We start from the raw sequence: 23023 nt of genomic DNA, 5'->3' as shown, positions 1-23023 counted from the left end.
TCACCATCATGGAGCTAGTCTGAGCTTTTATTATCATATTTTTCAGGGTTTCCCAAGCTTCTTAGGTAGATTTCCCCTTTAAGATTTTCATCCATGGGATGAAAATTCTCTCTGAGTTTGTCAAAATCAGCTCATTTAAAGTAAGATTTTTGTTTGCTTATGGGTTTTTTTGCTTGTGTTCGTTTTATATTGAATTCTAAAATGACATGGTCACTCTCCTGCAACGTTCCTGCAACTTCAACCCCTCTATCATTTCTTCTCTGTTAATAAGAATAGCTGTCCCTCTAATTGCCTCCTCTATCTTTTGGGTGATGAAGTTGTCAGCTAGGGTCAGGGTCAGGAACCTGTTCGATTTCCCACTTATTGCTGAATTTGTTTCCCAGTTAATGTCTGGGTAATTAAAATCTCCCACTACTACTGTAGCATATTTTTTTACATAAGTTTGTTAACTGTTTAGCAAAAGTTCATCTATTTCTTCTGCTTGGTTGGGTAGCCTATAGAATACACCTATGGCAATGTTGTTGTTTTTTCCTTTTATGTTGACTCAGGCTTTCATCATTAGTTTTATGTATCTCTTTAGAGAGGAAGTGATCTCTAACATGCAATCCTCCTTCCTCTTTTGTTAGATCTGTTTCTTTGGAACAGTTTATATCCTTCTATCAGTTCATTCCAGTCATAAGTTTCATTCCACCAAATTTCTGTGATGGCAACTATGTCATATCTACACTAGTACTTCAAGTTTCAATTGTCCCCAAGTACAGGAAAAGATAGGGTTAATAATCTGTGATGTTTATTATTTTAGTGAGGCACTCAGTCATATCTTTGATTTTTGCTTCAGTTATACCCCCCTAGATTGAATGTCTAATCTACAGATAGCTGGTTCTGTTCCCCTGAGAATTGAGTCTCCTATCACAAATAACTTGTCTAATTTTTTTTTTGCAGAAGTCTGAGCTACTTTTCTACCTTTCATTGGAACACTGGAAGATGTATTCCATGAAACCAGGGGTCATGGAATACATCTTTGGCTTTGGTAGTGTGATGACCTGTGGCATGGCACGAAGGCAACACAGCCAGAGAACTGGTATGAGTCCCTTTATTGGCACCAACTTTGTCTCCAACGTCCTGTTTACTTCTCCAGCCTGGAAAAAAGCTCTCCCACAAACCTGCAGCAGCCTCTGGCTGCAGATACTTCAGTCCAAACGCTATAAGCAGAATGACTGCAATCTATCACTCCAGCAGGGCAAGATAATGAGTCCCAGATAGGAAGAACCATGGCAATAATTCCAGCAAGACAAGATAAGCACACAGTGGCATGGCAATGATTCAAACAGTCAGGAGGAATGCCAGGAATGCAGACCACAACTCTCAACATTAGATTAATTCAGTGTTTGTTCCCAACAAACACCTCTCCCAACTTCCTCTCCTTTAAACTCAATCTCCGGGTGTGCCTTGTGAAGGGAATCAGGGCCTTCCTTCCTCGTAAGCCATGCAACCCACATTGCTCTCTTCTGCATTCTTCCCTGCACACCCTAGGATGAGGAGAGGGTGGGCCTTGGTCTTCATCTGAAGCCCCTCTCCCTTGTTCTACCTCTCTCCTGCTCTGCCCAGCCTGACTTTGCCCTTCCCCAGTTTCCTCCACAGCCAACAGAGCCACTCTCATCTTCCATCTCTAAGTCAGATGGGGGAATGACAGGTAGCTTGGCTCCCGGTACAAAATCTATTGCATAGTCAATAGGTAAGGGGTGGTGGTGGTAGGATGTTCCTTTCTTGCTCACTGAATGTGTCAGCCAGGTTTCTGTACTCTCTGGGAACTTGGGGCAACCCAGTGGCGAGTCAGTGACAGCGACAGCTTTCTCACAGGTGCCAGGGCCATGTGGCAGTTCCAATGGTGGGGCCTTGTCACTAAGGTATGGTGGCAACAGTCCAGTTTCAAAATTTTTTAGAACCTATTCTGTAGGTGTGGTCTGTTTTTGGGGATGGCTCAGTGGTCATGTGACAGGGTGGGTGTGGCCAACTTGGAAAATGTGGTGAAACTCATGTAACAACAATCTTGCTTAGCAACCAAAATTTTGGGCTCAATTGTGGTCGTAAGTTTTCTTTCTTTTTCTTTCTTTCTTTCTTTCTTTCCTTCCTTCCTTCTTTCCTTTTGTCTTTCTACCTCTTTCTTTTTTTCATCTCCCTCTCCCACTTTCTTTCTCTTTCTTTTTTCTTTTTTTCTTTCTTCTTTCCTTTCTTCCTTTCTCTTTTCTTCTTTCTCTTTCTCCTTCTTTGTCTCTCTTTCTCTTTTTGCCTCTCTCTCTTTTTTTCTCCCTCTCCCTCCATTCCTTCCAATCAGTTTGCAGTCCCAACTCTGGTTGGCTTTTCTCCATGCTCTCCCAACACGTGGCAGAGCATCCTTGGCACCCATGGGACAGAACATTATTTTGACTACACATTTCCCAGCTATCTCTATCTCCCCCTGTTCCCACAGCTTCACCCAGTCTTGCTGTGGTAGCCCTGAAGATCCACCCTGTTAGATCAGGGCAAGGATAGGACAGACTCAGGTTCAAGGCAACAACAGCTCTTTATTCACAGACAAGTATGTACAATCCAGCAACTGTTAGGTCTGACAGCTCTCCTTTTATAGGGAGCTTTCAGACCTCTCAACCAATCAGGTTAAACTTCTGTTCCCGCCTAAACGGAGGACTGGAGTGGAAACCACAGCAGCTTGTGTGGATATCTAACACCCCTCCCCTCTTAGTTGGAGTATTCCAATTAGTGACGTAGTCTTTTAGGTAGGCGGGTCTTTGCCTAACTCTGGCAGACCTGCGCAGTTCATTTTGAAATGGTTCTTGGAGCAGGTCGGAGGGACCTGTGTGCTCCTCAGCTCTTCTCAGTGGAAGCTGCTGGAACTTACCCCAGGCAGCAGCTGGAGTCCTTTGAGTTTGTTCACTTGGGGCTCGCTGTGGGCTTGCAACAAACTCAGGTAAGTCTGCCAGTTCTTTCGGGATTGAGACGTCTGTGGAAGGAGTGTATGTTTGCTCCTTTTGGGTAGGGCCTTGGTCGGTTGGCGTCAGAACTCGTCAGAGTTAAGATTGGAGTTGGTTAGGCAACCATGGAGTTGGTCAATGTGCCTTCTCCAATTTCTACCATCCTCCAGCTCTAATAGGTAAGAGGGAGGCCCGATGATGCCAATCACCATGGCAGGAATCCACAGAGTCCCCCCTGCATAGTTGTGGGCGTATACTGAATCCCCTATGCTAAAGTTCCGAATCTTGCTAGTGGAGTCTGGGGGCGATGTGGCGGAGTAGTTTGGGTGTAGCCGGTCTAGGTGGGACCTTAGACGGCGACCCATTAGAAGCTCGGCGGGGCTTCTCCCGGTCGTGGCGCTAGGAGTAATATGTTGTATTAGTAAATAGTGATCAACCCATGTTTGCCAATCACCCGGGCCCATTCTGGCGAGGGCCTCTTTTGCTGAGTGCACCATTCGTTCCGCCTGTCCATTCGAAGCCGGATGGAATGGCACGACTAGGGTATGCCGAATTCCCTGGCTAGCTAGATAGGTCTCGAAGTGCATGGTCATAAATTGGGGCCCATTGTTGGAGACCAAGACGTCAGGCAGGCCGTGCATGGAGAAAAGTCTCCATAGCACCTTGATGACCGCCTCTGCCATGGTAGAGGTCATCAGGGCTACCTCTAACCATTTCGAATATGCGTCCACAACTATTAGGAACGTTTGGCCGTGAACGGGGCCTGCAAAATCTATGTGCACCCTAGACCAGGGTACCTGAGGGTGCTCCCACTCCTTAGCGGGCGCCTCTGGGGGAGCTGGTCTGGATTCCTGACAAGGAGTGCAAGTGGCCACCCACTCTTCAATTTCCCTGTCCATGTTAGGCCACCAGACGTAGCTCCTAGTCAATGCCTTCATCCTGACGATGCCAGGATGCCCCACATACAATGCTTCTAATACTGCTTGTCGCAGTCTGTTTGGAACAACCACCCGGTCCCCCCACAGTAAACATCCTTTCAAAACCGACAGTTCGTCACGCTTTGTAAAAAACATTTTAAATTTGGCCCCAACAGGCCCCTTGGGCCTCCCCCTTCACACCCAGTTAAGCACTTGCTTAATAACATTGTCCTTTGCTGAAAAGCGGGCAACATCAGCTGAGGAGACTGGTCCAGAGTCCAAACAGTCAATCAATAGGACCGGAGTCTCAGGAGTGGGGTCGGCCAATAGTTCAGGTAGGGGACAGCGGCTCAAGGTGTCGGCGTGTCCCAGCGTGGAGCCAGGTCGGTGTACCAGTTTGTATGTGTAGGCAGCCAGGAAAACAGTCCACCTGGTCATGCGCGGGGAGAGGGACACCGGGGTGGGTCGGTCTCCAGCCAGCAGCCCCAGCAGCAGCTTGTGGTCCATCACAAGTTTGAAATCGTGGCCGTAGAGGTACTTGTGGAAATGCTTGACTCCCGCTACAGCAACCAAAGCTTCTCTGTCCAGTTGGCTATAGTTCCGTTCAGCAGGAGACAAGGTTCTCGAGTAGAAGGCGATGGGGGCTTCAGCGCCGTTGGGCATTCGGTGGCTGAGGATTGCGCCGACGCCGAAAGGTGAAGCGTTGCATGTCAAAACCAGTGGCAGGGTTTGGCTGTACTGGACCAGCAGGGAGTCGGCTGTGAGTAGGTGCTTTACACCAGCGAACGTGGCGGCCTTGGCTCTTCCCCAGGTCCATTTAGCATTTTTAGCTAGAAGTCGATGTAAGGGCTCAGCGACGGTTGCTTTCTGCCTGAGAAAGACGCTGTAGAAGTTAAGGAGCCTGAGGAAAGCTTGCAACTTGGTCTGATTGCGAGGTGTAGGGGTGTCCTGGATTGCTTTAACTTTTTGGGATGTCGTGTGGATCCCAGAACCGTCAATCATGTACCCTAGGAATTCTATCCTGGGCACATTAATTTTGCATTTTTCTTTTTTGAAGTGGAGGCCTTTTCCCCGAATTCTAGTCAAAACGGCCCTGACACATTTTAAAAGTTGCACCTCATTTGCAGCCGATACCAAGGTATCGTCGAAATAGGGGACAACTCCTGGTATCCTCTGCAAAAGCCATTCCATGACGCTTTGGAACAGTCCAGGGGTGATACTAACTCCAAATTGTAGGCGGTTGCATTTGAATGCACCCCTATGCGTCACAATGGTTTGGGCCTCCGCTGTGGCACCATCTACAGGCAACTGCTGGTATGCCTGCGCCATATCTAATTTGGCAAAATCTTTTCCTGGCCCTAGCAAATGTAATAGGTGCTGTACAATGGGCACAGGGTAGGCACTTTGTTGTAGCACGTTGTTTATTGTACATTTATAGTCTGCGCAGATGCGGACTGACCCGTCTGGCTTGACTGGGGTCACTATTGGGGTCTCCCAGCAAGCATGGTCGACTGGTTCTAGGATCCCCTGGGTCACCAGCTTGTCAATTTCCCTATCAATTTTAGGGCGGAGGGCAAAAGGTACTCTCCTGGGTTTAAGCCTGATAGGCACGACGTTGGGGTCAAAATTAAATGATATTAGCGTCCCCACATACTTACCAAGGCTGGAGCTGAAGACGTCCTCAAACTCCTTAAATATCGCCTCGGTGTCGCCATTCGCGATGGCGTTGATGCCAGTGACTTCCAAACCCAGGGCTTCGAACCAGTCTAGCCCCAGGAGGCTCTGCAGTGGTGCACTGGCCATGGTCACGGGAAGCTGGGCTGTGATGTTTTTGAATTGGACCCGGAAGTTGCCCTAGCCCACGATGGGGACTCAGTTCCCCTGGTAGTCGCGCAGCATGATGTCTGGCATGGAAAGCTGCCATTTTTGAGGCTTGGGATAGCCTTTTTAAGGGTCGACCAGGATATGATCATGAGAGATGATCCAGTGTCGACTTCAAGCTCGCAGGGAGCATCCTCAATGAGGACCGTGAGCTTCAGCTTTTTTGGCTGCCGTGTGCGGACTTGACCTATTGATGTTTGATAGGTTTTCAGCGGTTCTCTCTGAGTGTACTCTCTCTGGGTATACTCTCTCTGGGCTGTCTCCCTTGGTTCTCTCTCTGGGCGCCCTTGGTTCTTTCACCAGGCCCCTAGGATGGGCCTCTGTTGGCAGTATGTTTGTGGCTGCCAAGTGGTGGCAGGGACTTCGCTCCGGCACACTTTTGCGATGTGCCCCTTCTTATCGCAATGCTGGCAGGTTCCGTCCCAGAATCTGCAGGTAGACCGGAGATGGTTCCCTCCACAGTTTGCGCAGGGTGGCAAATGGGAATCGAATTTTTGCGCCGGCTTCGTGCGGCTACTGCGCATGTGGTAGCTGTCATCGCACTCGCTGTCATCTGTCTCCTGGTCTGCGGCCTCATGGTGTACTCGTGCTTGCTTTAAGACAGCTTGTGGCGTGTCGTGCTGGTGGTGCAGGGCTTCCATGGACCTGTCAGCTGACTCCGATGCCCTGGCCTCGTCGAGTGCGATCTGTAGGGACAGGTTGGCTTTCGCCAGCAGGCATTTCTGCAGCTGAATGTCCCGCACTCCGCAGATCAGACGATCCAGGATTTGGTCGTCTAGGTTACGGAAGTCGCAATATGTTGCCGCTTTTCGTAAGCCTGCAACGTATTGGTTGATGGATTCTTCAGCCTTTTGGTTCCGCATGTAGAACTCGTGTCGATGGACATGTTGAGATGGCTTGGGCACGTAGTGTGTCCATAGCATTTGTTGTAAGGCCGTCCACGTTACCACCTGGATTGGAGTTGGCTCTGATAGATCTTTGGCCATCTTGAAAACCTCACGGCCGCAGTACCCCAGGAACAGGTTCTTTTTTTGGGAGTCCGGTACTTCCATGAGGTCGTTTGCCTTGAGGAAGCATTCGAACCTCAACATGTAGGATTCCCAATGTTCGGCCACTGGGTCATACGGAGTTGGCGGAGCGTGCATGGCCATTTTGTTTTGTGCGGTTTGAATTTGCCGCTTTAAAATGGCTGCTCGAAACCGCACCGATGCTCCGGGCTGATTCACTTGCTGATTGTCTGGTTGTTCGTTCTTTGCCTTATCTGCCTCTCGATCCCACCTTCGTCACCAGTGTTAGATCAGGGCAAGGAGAGGACAGACTCAGGTTCAAGGCAACAACAGCTCTTTATTCACAGACAAGTATGTACAATCCAGCAACTGTTAGGTCTGACAGCTCTCCTTTTATAGGGAGCTGTCAGACCTCTCAACCAATCAGGTTAAACCTCTGTTCCCGCCTAAACGGAGGACTGGAGTGGAAACCACAGCAGCTTGTGTGGATATCTAACACTCCGAAAATGGTTTCAGGTCTGACACAAAGTTTTTTCCCCATTGCACCATTGTGTCTTTTATTTGTTCATCCTCCATTTTTAACTAAGAAGTTATATACCTTCTTAATTAGTTTTTCATCAGAATTCAACAATATATCAAAAGGAGTTTGCCCTTTTTAAAAGCCATACTATATGGTTTTTAATTTTGTTTTAAATTGTAGCTTTTATATAATTTTACTGTTTTATGTATAAACTGCTCAGAGGTGAGCAAATCTGATGGGCAGTATAGAAATATAATAAATAAATAAAATAAAAATGGCAACCAAGCACTGACATGAAATTACTAAAAGGGGACTCCACTCAACTGGTTCTTAAAACCTGGAAAAAAATGAATAAATGCAATATGATTATTACAATATCTAATCACCAATATTAAGAAATATCTTTCTGGATAGTTTATATTTTGTACTCTTGAGAAATTTCCTTTTTTAAAATAATGAAGCTAAAACTCTAGGTATAAAAATGAGCTTACTGAGAAAATGAAAAAAGAGGAAAATGAAGTAAAGGCAGCAACCAAACACAATAAAATCAATATATCCCCCTTAGCTAAGCTAGTTACTTATTAATTGTTTGAATAAGCCCTTAGACAACAGCATACTGTTCAAAGTTCGTTGGAAAGGGAACCTCTGGGCCTCTCACTTGGCTTTCCTTCTTTTCCTTCTTCTCACCTGCCCAACTTTGAGCACTATCCTCAGCTACATATGTGGAAGATAAATAAAAGTCACCCCCTTTGGGGAGACTGACTACTGCTTTGTTCTTTCAATAACCAAATAAGCAGAAATTATCTTGTGTTTGTACCTAATTTCCTTACAATGCTTAGTAATGTCACAGGATCATTTTCATCGGCCACATCAAAAACAGAAAAGAACAACCCAGTTAGATCCTGTTGAGGCTAATAAGTTTCCAACAGGGACATGGGTGTTTTTCTGCAGAAAAAAAATACCCAGAATGTTAAAGAAACATGATGAAAGGTAGAAAGTGACTATTGCACAGGGAGCTCCTATTGGGTTAAAACCTTCTGTATTCATACTCAAATCTATGAATTGCATCATTGCGCTAGCAGAAACTGCTGAGAGTCCTAATAAAATTTAATCCATTATCTCTCTAAAAGAGCTTTGTGAAGGGTAAAGTACAAGTTAACTGGAAGAAGGCAAATACTTTTTCTGAAATGGAGAAAGGGGTATTCAGAGCTACCAACTTACCAACAGGAACCGTGGAAATGTCTCCTATGCCTCCTATACATCTCCTAAACAGTGCAGCAATTGAAGTCAGCATAAGGTTTTTAAGAGCAACAACTGCCAAACTAACATTACTACTTCTCACTATTTGATATTTCGTACACTGTTGTCATGCTATTGACAAAATAGATTTGGTCACAAGACAATTATTAAGTACAGGGTCCTGCAGGCATTCTGGATAGTTAAATGTGGCCAACTAGCATGATATGGGTCCAAAACTGGCTAGAAAATTAATATTAAATTGTTCTTCAAAATGAAGGATGGGTCTGGTGCATGAGGCAAATTTGTTTTTTTAAAGAGTTTTATTATTTTTAGTTACAAAACTAAATATTCCATCTTTCCTTATATAGTGTGTCGTCTGGGTACAAACATCTCTCTGCAACATTGTTCCTCTTTTGCCACATCTTTCACATTCATATTAACATCATTTCCCTAAGTTTAGTATTATAATATGTTGACCATTTAAACATTATGGAACTCTCCATTTTTCTTCTTAATATCTTCTAATAATACTATCAACATTAAACATTATTATTCTCATCATATACATGCTAAGTTTTAATCTCATTTATATCTATCTAAGTGTATTATCTACTTATTTTTTAGCTTTCTTAATTTCCAAACTCCTTTTTCTTCTTTGGTTAATACATGAATATTAAATATACATTTTCTTTATTATAAATTTCAGGTAGAATTCTTAGCAGAAATATTTCTCGCTTCAACTCAATACGTTGTTATATCATCTTTTCCAACCATGTCTTAATTTTTGTCCAATACTCCTTTGCCTCTCTACATGTCCACCACATATGATAATAAGATCCAGGTATTTGGTGGCACTTCCAACATTTAGCTGAATTGTCTTTAAACATCTTTGAGGTAAATTTGTTGATGACACAAAACTGATTGAAGTAGAATATAAGAAAAATACAAAAAAATCTTGATAAGATGGCGGCATGGACAAATCTTGATAACATAAAAGATAATTACATAAAATGTTTATTTAGAAAAAGGAAATCATATGAGCAGACATAAGATGAGGAATACCTGATATGAAAATGTGAACCATATTGGATTCTAAACTAAATACAGATCAGCAGTGTGATGTGACTACAAAAGGCCAATACAATTTTAGGCTTCCTTTAATCCATATACAGATAGTCATCAACTTACAGTTCATTTAGTGACTGTTCAAAGTTATAATGGCACTGAAAATGAACATTTATGACAGTTGCTGTGTCCCAAAATCATGTGATCACCTTTTGTGACCTTTTAACAAGCAAAGTCATTGGGGAAGTCAGATTCACTTAACAACTGGGTTACTAATTTATTCACTTATTCACTGCAGTGATTTACTTAACAACTGTGGGAAGAAAGTTCGTAAAATGGGGCAAAACTCACTTAACAAATGTCTCACTTAACAACAGACATTTTGGGTTCAATTGTGATCATAAATTGATGACTACCTGTACAGTAAGATAATTGATTCAAGGGGACAAGGATTCCGGAGTAGCATGAGATGCAGGCAGAAAGAAATAAGGGTATCCACACCTTAAATAAATGACATACATTCAGAATTAAACTGGGAATAAAAAAAACCTCTAAAAGCATAGCTGTTTTAGTCTGTGCTTACAAATAAAGCGTTGTAAGTAGAACACAAAACACCATCAGAGTTGGAAGGGACCTTGGACATCTTCTAGTCCAACCCCTGCTCAAGCAGGAAACCCTATACCATTTCAGACAAGTGGCCATTTCAGATAGTCTGTCCTTAAAAGCCTCCAGTGATGGAGCACCCATAACGTCTGGAGGCAAGTTGTTCCACTGATTGATTGTTTTCCCTGTCAGGAAATTTCTTCTTAGTTCCAGATTGCTTCTCTTTTTTATTAGTTTCCATCCATTGCTTCTTGTCTTGGGAAAATAGATTGCCCCCCCCCTCTTTTTTGTTGCCAACCCTCAAATATTGGAACACTATTATCATTTCACTTTTAGTCCTTTTTTTCACTAGAATAGACATACCTCATTCCTGCAATTGTTCTTCATATATTCTAACCTACAGCTCCCTGATCATTTTTGTTGCTCTTCTCTGAACACTTTCTATTGTGTCAACATCTTTTTTATATCGTAAAACACAGATGCAGTATTCCAAGTACTGTGTGGTCTACCAAGGTCTTATAAAGTGGTACTAAGACTTCACATAATCTTGATTCTATCCCTCTGTTAATGCAGCCTAGGATTGCATTGGCTTTTTTTGGTGGCTGTAGCATATGGTTGGCTTATATTTAAGTGATTATCCACTAGGACTCCAAAATCCCTGCTGCAGTTACTGCTATTGTACATTTGGTTTTCCTTGCCTAAGGATAAAAACTTGATTTTGTCTACATTGAATGTTATTTCAATTTTGTTAGATAGAGCCTGTGTTTAAGTCTATCAAGATCAGAGGTGGTATTCAGCAGGTTCTGACCAGTTCTGGAGAACCGGTAGTGGACATTTTGAGTAGTTCAGAGAATCGGCAAATACCACCTCTGACTGGCCCGCCCCATCTATTCTCTGCCCCCTGGGTCCCAGCTGATTAGGAGGAAATGGGGATTTTGCAGTAATCTTCCCCTGGAGTGGGGAGGGAATGGAGATTTTACAGTATCCTTCCCCTTCCACGCCCACCAAGCCATGCCCACAGAACCAGTAGTAAAAAATGTTGAATCCCACCGCTGGTCAAGATCCATCTGGATCTTAAGCATATCTAATGTTCTTTCTTCAAAAGACACCTACTCCTTACTTCACTCCATGTAGATGTAGTTCCATTAAGAACTACATGTTGAGTGTGGTTTGTTAGCCAGTTATAAATCTGTCTGATGGTGATGTTGTTTAACCCATGTTTTTCTAACTTACCAAGAAGTAAGTTGTGGTGTACTTTATCAAATGCTCTGCTGAAATCCAAGTATACTATGTCCACAACATTTCATTGGTCCACTAATTTAGTCACTTTGTCAAAAAATGAAATAAGATTTGCTTGGTATGATTTGTTTTTGACAAATCCCATGTTGGCTTCTGGTTATAACTTTGCTTTCTTCTAGGTATTCACATCTGTTGCTTCATTATCTTCTGATCAGCCTGTATTTTCCTGAGTCTGTTTTTTTGCCCTGTTTTGAAGATGGGAACCATATCAGCTCTTTTCCAGTCCTCTGGTAGTAGTCAACACACACCCATAAACCCCTGAACCTCTATCAAGAAGAGATAAAGACCAAATAAAATGGATTATGACACATGTGGTTTGGAATTGCGAGGATCTTGCATTTGCATAATAAGTGTGCACAATTGCAAAATATTTACTGTACAGTATTTCTTTCCACCTCTCTGAGGCTCAGAGGAGATGTGCAAACTATAGTGCATTACATATACTTTTCTGGCACTAAAACGTGAATGCTATTTTGTTAGAAGATACAAGACAGTAATGGAATAAAGACAGGGAGGGAGGGTGGAAGGAAGGAAAAGAAAGGAAGGAAGGAAGGAAGGAAGGAAGGAAGAAAGAAAGAAAGAAAGAAAGAAAGAAAGAAAGAAAGAAAGAAAGAAAGAAAGAAAGAAAGAAAGAAAGAAAATAAATTTCAACCAGTTTTCTTACAATGGGACACCTGCTTTCAGATCAGATGAACATAAATACTTAACAATGTAGAATTACTTTATATTTTCCTGTGTTCAGTTAATTTAGGTACAGAATTATGGGATAATGTGGTAGAGACTTTCTCTGAGTTAATTCTCAGAGAATTAAATACCCACTACAAATGCATTGTTATGTTTCCTCCTATACTAAATTTTGCTTTTTGCATTTAAGTTATCTTTACAGTGACACTTTCATTGTCTAAAGATTGCTAGTGAACATAACCTTTTTCCATATGGGAGAAACACAATTTTGGATTTAAATTGCAGATAGCAATATGATATTACATATAAGCAGTGGTGGGTTCCTATCGGTTCGGTCCGTTTCAGCCAAACCAGTAGTGGTATGGCAGCCTGGGTCACTGGAACCGGCAGCGACCCAGGCCTGCCACACCCCCAAACCGGTTTCCTTGCCATCGCTGCTGTCATCTTGTCTTTTAGTTTTGCACATGTGCAGAACAATTTTAATTGAATTGTGCATGCGCATGCAGCACGCTAGTGAACCAGCAGTAAAGCCAGGCAAAACCCACCCCTGCATATAAGCTACATATACCATAAAATGAGAGATGGTTCAAAATCAAAAACTTTTGTATTTGCACATTTTAAAAAGCAATCAGAAAAATTGGAAATAACCGTTTTCCTTTTCTTCTTTATTTATACATTTTTATAAGTACATATTTTGCATGGTGATTAGCTACATTTAGAGTGAGCATGTATTCATTTTGCATCAGTTTAAACTCAACAGCATTTTCCACTAGTGGAAACTAAGAAGGGAAAGACTTGTATGTTTATTTGTCTGAGACATAGGAAGGGCAGCACAGAGTGTGAGGACTGCTAAGGAAAAAAATAGTCATGAAAAAGCCTCTAACACTTAAGTGTGAGCAGCTGTTTACATCAGCCAAGGAAGCTTTGTAAACAGGATACACTTTGTTCCCTATCCAGAGTGCGAAACTGCTTGATCTGAGGTGATACCTTTTCTAAATGAGAAAAAGAAGAAAAAGACCCACTTTCTACTTTTATTTTAAAGAATACTGATATAAATGTTTAGCCTTGCTAACGGATTGGAAGCTTTTAGCTCTCTAATTTTAACATCACTTCAGGCAAAGAATGCTAAAGTGCAGTTTAACAGTCAAGTTGTGGATTCTTTAGCCACTGAACAAAACTTTGGAGACCACTTAAATGTTTTCTTTGTCTGTTCTTTGTTCAAAAGAACTCTCTAAAACAACCATAATAGAGAAAATACTGGATTATATTGTGAGTTTTTCCAACTCCCATTACTGCCTGGATTGTGTTTACCAAATGTGGATGGCTTTAAGCTCTCACCAGGAACAAGGGGGAAATATAAACTTTGTGTTTTGTATTTCCTGTGGTTCTATGCTTCTCAGCAATATGGATTAAATATTTTTGTCTGTCCATAAGCAGTCATCAAAAAATGCAGAGTAGAAGTCAACAGAATTGCTGAACTGAATAATTTACCAACTTTCAGCTTTTTTATTTTTATTTAATAGGCAATCAATATGCTTCATATACTGCTGTTGGCTAAAAAAAAACAATGATTTGTCGCAAATGTTAGATTTATTATGCAAAGGAGCCTTATGGAACAAAATGTGAATTATATATTATAGGAAAACACTGGAATTATAATTAGAATAACTATATTTAATTTGCAAACCTTGATAAAATGTTTACTAAAGATAGGGAAATGAATTGAGAAATGTTAAGATATGGAAAGACCACGAGAAAGGCATTGGATATTATATGATTAGTTACAAGGAAGGAATGCTTGTTGCAAGAAATAAAAATAACTTTTGTAAGAGTCTTTGTTGTATGGAAGTAAGCAGAGACTCAAATCTAGTTCTCCCAAATCCTGGTCCAAAATATTGATCACAACCTTGTACAGTACTTGAGAGAGACAGTCCGCTGAAGAATTGCAGAATATAATTAACAGTAAAAGCCATAATTAGGGAAATGTGTCATTTCAAATGGAGAAAGGGGACAAAATGGAGGCAATTGCATTGCTTTCTACATCTAAGAATTCTTCATTAAGGAAACTATAATTCTCCCAAAAAATTTGCCCAGTTTTTGGCATTCGAATTAGGGATATATCTTACATGCAGGCTATAAGAGAACTGCAGACAGTGATACCATGATATAAGTTTACACTTATCTCATGTTTTCACTGAACAGATGAAGAATCAATATCTGCTCTGATGTTCTTTCTTCAAAAGATACCTTATCTTACTATCTATAATAATGCAAAAAAGAACAACAAAGAAACACAGAATGACTAGTAAACCCGGTTCCCCTCCCCCCTGCACACTCAAGTGCCTTTCGTGGAACATTGCAGGCTGGGGGGCGAAGATGCAGCACTGCAGAATTTGCTAACTATATCCACTCATTCGATGTGATCCTGCTTCAGGAGACCTGGGCTTGTGATAAGATATCCTTTTCAGGGTTTACGGCCATCTCATTGGCCGCTATTAGACAATCTACAGCAGGGAGGCTGAAAGGTGGTCTAGCTTGTTTGGTCTCTACTTCTTTGAAAGTGGAGACAGTGGAACTACCCTCCTGTGGCTCTTTAGCTATGGTGCTTTTAATTAAGAAAGGTCGTAGTAAACTGTTAGTGTTCAATGTTTATCTTCCCCCGGTGAGGAAGCAAGGCTCAATGGGGCACGCTGGAGAACTATATTACCTGTATGGAAACTAAATTCCCAGCAATGTACATCCTAATAGGGGGTGACTTTAACACCAGTGTGGGAGGTCAAGTCCCTCCAGTGATAGAGGCACTCTACCCCCAAGAAACCCTCCAGGCCATAGGTCATCTGACTTCAGCCAGACATTCTAAGGACGAATTAACAAATTTTGCTGGCATCCAGTTAGCCCTTCTAGCAGCCCAACACAACAAGATAATTCTTAATGGGAGTACCCTAGATGATCTGGCTGGCGAATTTACTTTTAGTTCCTTACGTGGGAGTAGTGTTATTGATTTTGTACTGGTATCTCGACCCTTAAGAGAGGCAGTCCATGCTTTTTATGTGGTTTGCCTTACGCAGAGCGACCACTACCCCCTGGTTACAATCATTGAGCTTTTTTCAAATATACATCTCCCTAGGGGCCCTCAGATATTAGATCCCTATATGGCCTCGTACACAAGGAGGATCAAATGGTCTCCCAATATTGAAAAAAAGTTTCACTCCTTTTTATCATCTCTGGAGTGTCTCAACTTGTATAATCAGGTACTAGCAAGCAGTGGCTTGGAGATAGTCTTGGCCTTTGAATTACTAATTAACAGTGTCCAAAGGGAGCTTGGAGCCATCTGTGGGCCGAGTGGTCTATATCAATCACAAAGTAATTCTTGGTTTGACAAAGATTGCTTGATGCTTAGGAACCAGATTAAACGGGTTTACCTGCTCTACCGCAACCGAGGGGACCCACGCCTACCAGAGGACTACTACCGCCTGAAGCGGGAGTACAAAGGATTAATTGCTAAGAAAAAGAAAGCTAAAGAGAGAGAGAAGTGGGATTTACTTCTCCTCTCTATCCAGCAGAAGGACACCCGATTATTTTGGCAAATTGCTGCCAGCTCTTTGCCGGGCCATCGGGAACTCCCTCTATGCTGCATCTCTAACAGAGACTGGGAAAACCATTTCTTGGCAATTTACCAGGTGTCAGCAAGTTCAACCGTGCCTGACCCACAGCTGTCTCCTGTAGCCCCTGACTGGCAACCTGTGACCCATGCTGAGATCACCAAGTTTATCTCCGAACTTAAGTCAGGCAAAGCTCCTGGCCCTGATGCTATTCCCCCTGATCTGCTAAAATCCAACCCTGAATGGTGGATTCCTCTTTTGGCAAGACTCTTTACATATATTAATTCCTCTGGCAGAGTACCTTCCTCCTGGAGCTTAGCAATTATTGTGCCAGTTTTTAAATGAGGAAATAGAAACAACCCAGCTGACTATCGCCCCATAAGCCTGCTCTCCATTATTGGGAAACTGTATGCCAAATACCTCCATCGCAGACTCCTCACTTGGGTTGAGGAATCCAATATCATTGGTGCTGAACAAATTGGGTTTAAAGCGGGCTGTGCCACACTAGATCACTGCTTTGCCCTAGCGCACCTAGTCGACAAATATACTACTATACCAGGTGGCAAACTCTTCACTGCTTTCATCGACCTAAAGTCAGCATTTGACTCAGCCCCTAGGGGTTTGTTGTGGTCAAAACTGCTTAAAAGTTCTATTGACAGACATTTGCTGTTCTTAATTAGGTCCTTGTACAATCAGATCTCCAGCCAGGTCAGGTGTGGTCTGCAGGGAGAACTTTCTAATCCTATCCCGATTAAAAATGGAGTAAGGCAGGGATGTGTTCTGGCTCCTCTTCTGTTTAATATATTTTTATCTGACCTGGCTGGTTACATCGGACATATTGAGTCCCATGCCCCGAAGCTGACAACTACAAAGATCCCGCTTCTTCTTTACGCTGATGATGCGGTTCTCCTTTCATTGTCAAGGCCAGGACTGAAAAGATTACTTTCTGCATTTGGGTCTTACTGTGCTGAAAACCATTTGGCCATTAACTATGATAAATCAAAAGTACTAGTGTTTACTAGAACCCAGAAATTGTATAACTGGGATATCAGTAGCAATGCTGTTAAGCAGGTTTTCCATTTTAAGTATCTAGGTATTCAATTTCAGAACATTGGTGCCTGGACTAGACATCGAACCCAGGTGCTGAACTCAGCCTCCTGTAGTCACCAGCAGATTTTAAGATTCTTTTATACCCAGGGTGGCCAGTTCATTCCTTCTGCCATACGTATTTACAAAGCCAAAACGCTGGCCCAAACTCTTTACGGCATTCCCATATGGATACGGGGCTTCAAGGATTGCATTGAAAGAACCCAGGCTGCTTTCCTTAGAAAACTTCTGGGTCTTCTCCCTTGTGTTGGTTTTGCCCCGATATACCTGGAACTGGGCATTCGATCGGTGGAATGTATGGCCTGGATAAACACCTTTAAATTGTGGTTTCGGGTGCTCTTTCTGGCAGTTCCTGGCAGCTACCTCTCCCTGGTGTTCACGGACTCCCATATTTCTCGCTGGGAGAAAGAGCTGCTGAAGAAACTTCATCTGCTAGGTTTCACGGAGGATGCCTTGGGAAACTACGACCTCAAGGATGCCCAATTTAGGATAGTCCAATGGCTTGTGGACATTGATTTACAATATCTACGAGCCAGAGCCAATAAAACTTGCTCACCCCTGACTCTCAACCAAGTTAATAACTATGGATTGAGGATGGCTTCCTATTTTTATATCCTAACCATTCCCAAGTATAGAAGAGCTTTTTCCCTAGCTCGCTTCAATGTCTTGCCCTCAGCACTTCTGGATGGTCGTTTCAAGAGGCTCCCGATTAATAAGCGGCTGTGCCCTTGTGACAGAGCCGAGGTTGAGACAGCAGAGCATGTCCTTCTATTTTGCCCTATGTATAGCGTGGACAGATCTAGGTTATTGTCTCTTCCTGAAATCATCCCTTGTGGTCCTGATGGCTGTGATTTGTTTGTGCATTGCCTTGGGGATGTCTCCTCGTACATCACCTCTCAGGTTTCCAGGTTTTTCTTGAGAGCTGTGACCATTAGACGAGAGAGCTGTAACCTCCCTTAGTTGGGCTTTTGGTGACTGGCTGCTGTGTCTCTTTTGTAGTGGTCGTGTTTTAGTCTGTGACTGTAAATAAAGTATTATTATTAATATACATTAAGTACATTAATAAACAATTGCATGTGTATCAACAAAGAAACAAAATCTTAAAAATAATTGTAACCTCTCAGTTATTAGCATAAATTAGTCAATCAATCAATCAATCAATCAATCAATCTTTATTGATTAGCCCTTAGGCCACATCAAAGTACTAAGTTCCAGAGACAAAAACTACAGTTTAAAATGAGATTGAAATAAACCACAATTTAAAATGTAAATAGAATAAAATACAATTTAAAATATAAACAGAATAGAGTGCAATAATTTAAATTACAAATTAAATATGCTTAAAATTGTATTACAATGTCACCCCTACGTCTACCCTGTCAAGTGGTCTTTCCTACAATCTACTGCGTTCTGCTGCACCAACTTTGTCCTTGTTTCCATCAACTTTACAGTAAATTTGGCAATCCATTTCACCAACTGCAAATTAGTACCTTACAAACAATGTTGCAAAAAACGCTCTTTGGACTTAGGAGTACTGGTATAAAAGATCCTGCCCAACTGGTGTTCCCTCAAATCTGAGTACAAGGGGCAATAAAAAATTACGTGGGATATTGTTTCGACTTTCCCAGTCCCACATAAACAGACTCTTTCACTTGCAGGGAACCCCTTATACCTGCCCCAAAGCATGTTTGTTTGAAGTTGGTCCAATCTCAATTTTGAAAAAAATCTCCTTATGACGGGAAATAAAGGCAAAGTTAAATATTTTTCTACTTTAAAATTTTGTTTATTTACTGATAGCCAGGGGCAAACTTTTGCTGCTGTCACTTGTGCAATGTCTGATTGTGCACTTATGTCCATAAATCTCTGTGCAATCCAAGATCTGATCTGCCTAAGATCGTACTGCTGCCAGTTTAAAGAAATACCAAAGCTTGATACCTGCTTCAAAATTCTTGATAACTAATTATTATTATTACTTGAGCTAATCTGCTCTATTAGCGCTATCTTTACTAACCTCCCTTCCTCCATCTCACATAAGTTAGTCAACTCCTTTGTTAAACAGAGTAAAGTATGTTTTTTCACTTTTTTCACTTGGCTGCAACTTTAATGTTCATTCTTTTCACTATTATTTTAATCAAATGCTACAAAAAAGATTAAAAACTCTGGTTAGCAAAAGTCATATTTGATTGCTGTATGTTGCAAGTGAGAAATCCCTACTCCTGACAGTACACAGAGTCTTGGGGGGACTGTAAACACTAAATGATCATACACAATGTCCTGTTTACCTGTTTTGCAACTGCCAGTTTCATTAGCATTCAAATGAATGGTCTGTTTACTGAATTTTGATTTAGTTTAAATTGGGACTAACAACTCACCAGATAAATGGCTAATTATAGTAATCACTCTCCAGGAGTTTACAGGAGCCATAGGAGCTCACTACGCAAGCCTCTTTGAAAATAAGACACCCTGCCCAGGAGAGCTCCCCATATTCTTGCTGGAGGCCCAAGGAGCTTGTCCAAAGAGCCTCTAGGATTTGCAAACTGCTCCTCACCAAGGTTAAGGTCCAATGTCCTTTCAGAAAATGGCATCCCAATCCAGCAAAAGCCAGGAATGTCCATTTCTTCTGAAGCCAGAAAATAATTTGGAAAAAAAGTTACAGAGAAACTTGTATGCACATCTTCCTAATAGAGGTGTAGTGGTCAAAATCTGCACTCCCATTGCTTCATTTCTATTTATCAGAAAGTGGCTAATAAGGGTCTGTTACAAATTTGCAATTAGAAATATGTTTTTAATGTTATGGTCTTAGTACAGAGGTGGGTTCCTGCAGGTCCGGTCCGGCCAAATAGGTAGTAGAAATCAGCTGTACCATAGCATACTGTTAGGGCTGATGGCCTGGCTATGCTTCCATACTGGTACGGTCCCCTGGCCTGGGCCCGCTCGCTCCCCCCCTGCCCACCCAATCACCACTTGCTTGCTCTCTCGCCCTGCCCATCCACACCATGCTTGCCCTGCCCACCCACTACCTTTGCCCACCCAGCCAATGGGAGCCACAGTGTTGCAGGTCATGGCTGAGAGCTTTCTTTGCCAGCCAGCCACTGAAAAGTTCTCCCTTTTAAAATCCTCCAATGATGGAACCAGAAGAAGAAGAACCGGTGAGTGGCTGCGTCCAGGCAGGGGGATTTGGGGGGACGGGGACTGGGGGGGTTGGAGCTAGGAGTAAGTGGCTGCATCCAGCTGGGGGATTGGAGGGAGCAGCTGAGCAAGTGTTGGGCAAGCTGGCAGGAGGGACTTGAGGTGGGGGTGAGCCCTATTTGCACCCCACTACAAGCGTCTTTCAGCCATTGTGTGCAGGGAAAAATCTTGCACAGTAAAGAAAAATTTCTCATGAGTGCGAGGCAATTAACAGCTTCTTGCATTCTTGGGAAGTTTTTCTTTTCTGTGCAAGTGTTTTCCCTGCACACAACAGCTGAGAGATGCTTACAATGGGATGCAATTTGGGGCTGGCAGGTAGGGCAGGGGATGGGGGCAAGCCGGGCTGCGAGTTGCGCATCGTACTGGAGACTGGCAGTTCTGGATCTTGCAACTTGAAAACCTGCGAGGTTGCTTTGGGAGGGGGCAGATGGGCAGCATTCCCCCCCCCTCCATGGGGGCCTGCAGCCTCAGAGCCTGCAGCCTTGGAGCAAGCTTTTGCACAGTAAAGAAAATCTTCTCATGTGTATGAGAAGTTCTTAATTGCCCTTACTGTGCATGTTGCTGCAGGCTGCGAGGGTGCAGGTGCCCTGAGAGGGGGGGAATGCTGCTGGTCTGCCTGCCCCCTCCAGAAGCAACCTCGGAAGTTTTCATGCTCATCTGGAGAGGCTTTTTAAAAACAAAACCAAAAAAGCTGCAAGACCTGGAGTGACAGGGTGCTGGGCAACCTGGTTCTGGGGATCCCCCCCCCCCCCCAAAAAAAGACCAACTAACCAATTCTCTGGATCTTGTGGCTTTTTAAAAAAAATGCCTCTCCAGACGAGCTTGAAAACCTGCAAGGTTAGCTGGCTGGGCTCATGAACACTGTTTGCAATTTCTTTTCGGTTTGCAGCTTCTTTGGTGCAATTAGTTCCTCTTGTGTTATATGAGCCTACATGGGTAACATCCCTAAATTTTGCAAAAGGGTCTCTTCCCCTTTATTCCCAGCTGTGCCTGCGCCTTTCCCTCTCTGAGAGCCCCGAGACTCACATCCACCACAATATGTAATGGCGTCAAGTGATGTAAGACGTATGTCAGAAGCCATCGAAGACCAGCACCAGGTGAGCTCAGAGTAACTAATGCAACCCTGCCACTTCCACTTTCCCAGCAGCCTCCAGGTGAGCTGCTTGCCTCACCCCAGGACATCTTGGGAAAGAGCCCAAGAGCCACACTTCCATATAAATCTTCAGGCTGGGTTAGAGGGCCGCTGTTCTAGCGAGAGTTAAATGGACGGGTTGTCCATTGACTCCGTGGTGATTGGCAGGTGGTGCTGAAGTAGCTTCCTCCTCAGTACAGAGCGTACAGTAGTCAGCAGCACCATTGTTGGCTCAGTGAGCGGCTGGGGAGGGGGAGAGCCCATGAAGGTGGCGAGCGGCAGTGGGGGAGATGGGCTGGCAGCCAACACAAACAGGTGATGCCTTGCGGAGGAGAGAGAAAGCAAAGCCGAAGAGGTGGGTGGAGGCCCCTGGCTTCGCAGCGGCTTGAGGGAGGGAAGTGCCATGGTTTGGAAGAAGGTCTCCATTTTGTGGGGCTTTGGAGTGGTGAAGTTGTTGACCCCTTTTCCTTCCCCTTCCCCATTTGCCTTGTATGGTTCGGAAAGAAAGACTTGGCAAACAGATCCTGGTGTTGCTTGCCTGCCGGGTTCTGATTTTAATTTACCCACCTGAATATATGGAGAATATCCTGACTTCTCTGAAACTGGACTACCATTAGATAAGAAACCACATTTCCTCCAAAAACCCTGCTCCATGGGGCTTTCGTTGTGTAATCGAGTCCGTGAAAGAGAAACCTTCCGCTGTTCTTACTGTTGGTTGGCATAGAAGGGGCCTTTGGGAAGAGATGTGGTTTCTTATCCAGTGGTAGTTCAGTTTCAGAGAGGTCAGGATATTCTCCATATATTCAGATGGTTAAATTAAAATCGAAACCCGGGTTTTCCTGGCCTAATGCTGCCTCCAGTATGAGGTTATTTTGGTGTTTATTATAAAGTACTTACCGTATTTTTTGGAGTATAAGACACACCTGAGTATAAGACGCACCAAGGTTTTGACGAGGCAAATAAAAAAAAGTTTTTGCACTATGCAAACCTCCCCAAAACAGCCCATTTTTTGTGAAACCGGCCCCCTTTTTTTCCCAAAAAACACTGGAAGCAATATTTCTAACTGTAAAAAGAACATCAAAAGTCAAGATGTGGCCTCTGTAACATTTTTTTATTTAGTTTGTCAAACATGTGCAAGATACCAGGTATAAGTATAAACATGGACATGAACAGGAGAAATGAGTACAGATAAATGGGGACAGTAGGACAGGGACGGAAGACACGCTGGTGTGCTTATGCATGCCCCCTTTACAGAACTCTTAGGAATCGGGTGAGGTCCACGGTAGGTCATTTATGTAAGGTTGAAGCTGTGGGGGTTAGAGGATGTAACAACGGAATCAGGTAGAGCATTCCAGGCATTGACCACTCAGTTGCTGAAGCCGTATTTTCTGCAATCTAGTTTGGAGCGGTTTACCTTGAGTTTGTATCTATTGTTTGCCCGAGTATTATTGTGGTTGAAGATGAAGTAGTTATTGACAGGTAGCATGTTGTAGCAGACAATTTTGCGTATTATGCTTAGGTCAAACCAGAGGCAGCGTAGTTCCAAGTTGTCCAAGCCCAAAATTTTGAGTCTGGTGGCATAAGAGATCCTATCGAGAGCAGAGAAGTGGAGTACTCTTCTCGTGAATTACTTCTGGCTGGACCCACACAATTATATTAATGTCCAATATACAGTGTGGATTCCAGGCAGACAAGCTGTATTCAAGAATTGGTCTGGCAAAGGTTTTGTATGCCCTACTTAGTAGTACAATGTTACCAGAGAAGAAGCTTCACAAAATTAGGTTAAAAACTCTTAATGCCTTTTTGGCA

Source organism: Natrix helvetica (assembly GCF_964273705.1).
Source record: "Natrix helvetica genome assembly, chromosome: 1".
In the NCBI taxonomy this organism is placed as follows: Eukaryota; Metazoa; Chordata; class Lepidosauria; order Squamata; family Natricidae; genus Natrix; species Natrix helvetica.
The sequence above is the reverse complement of the archived record's forward strand: the minus strand, read 5'-3'. Positions refer to the sequence as shown.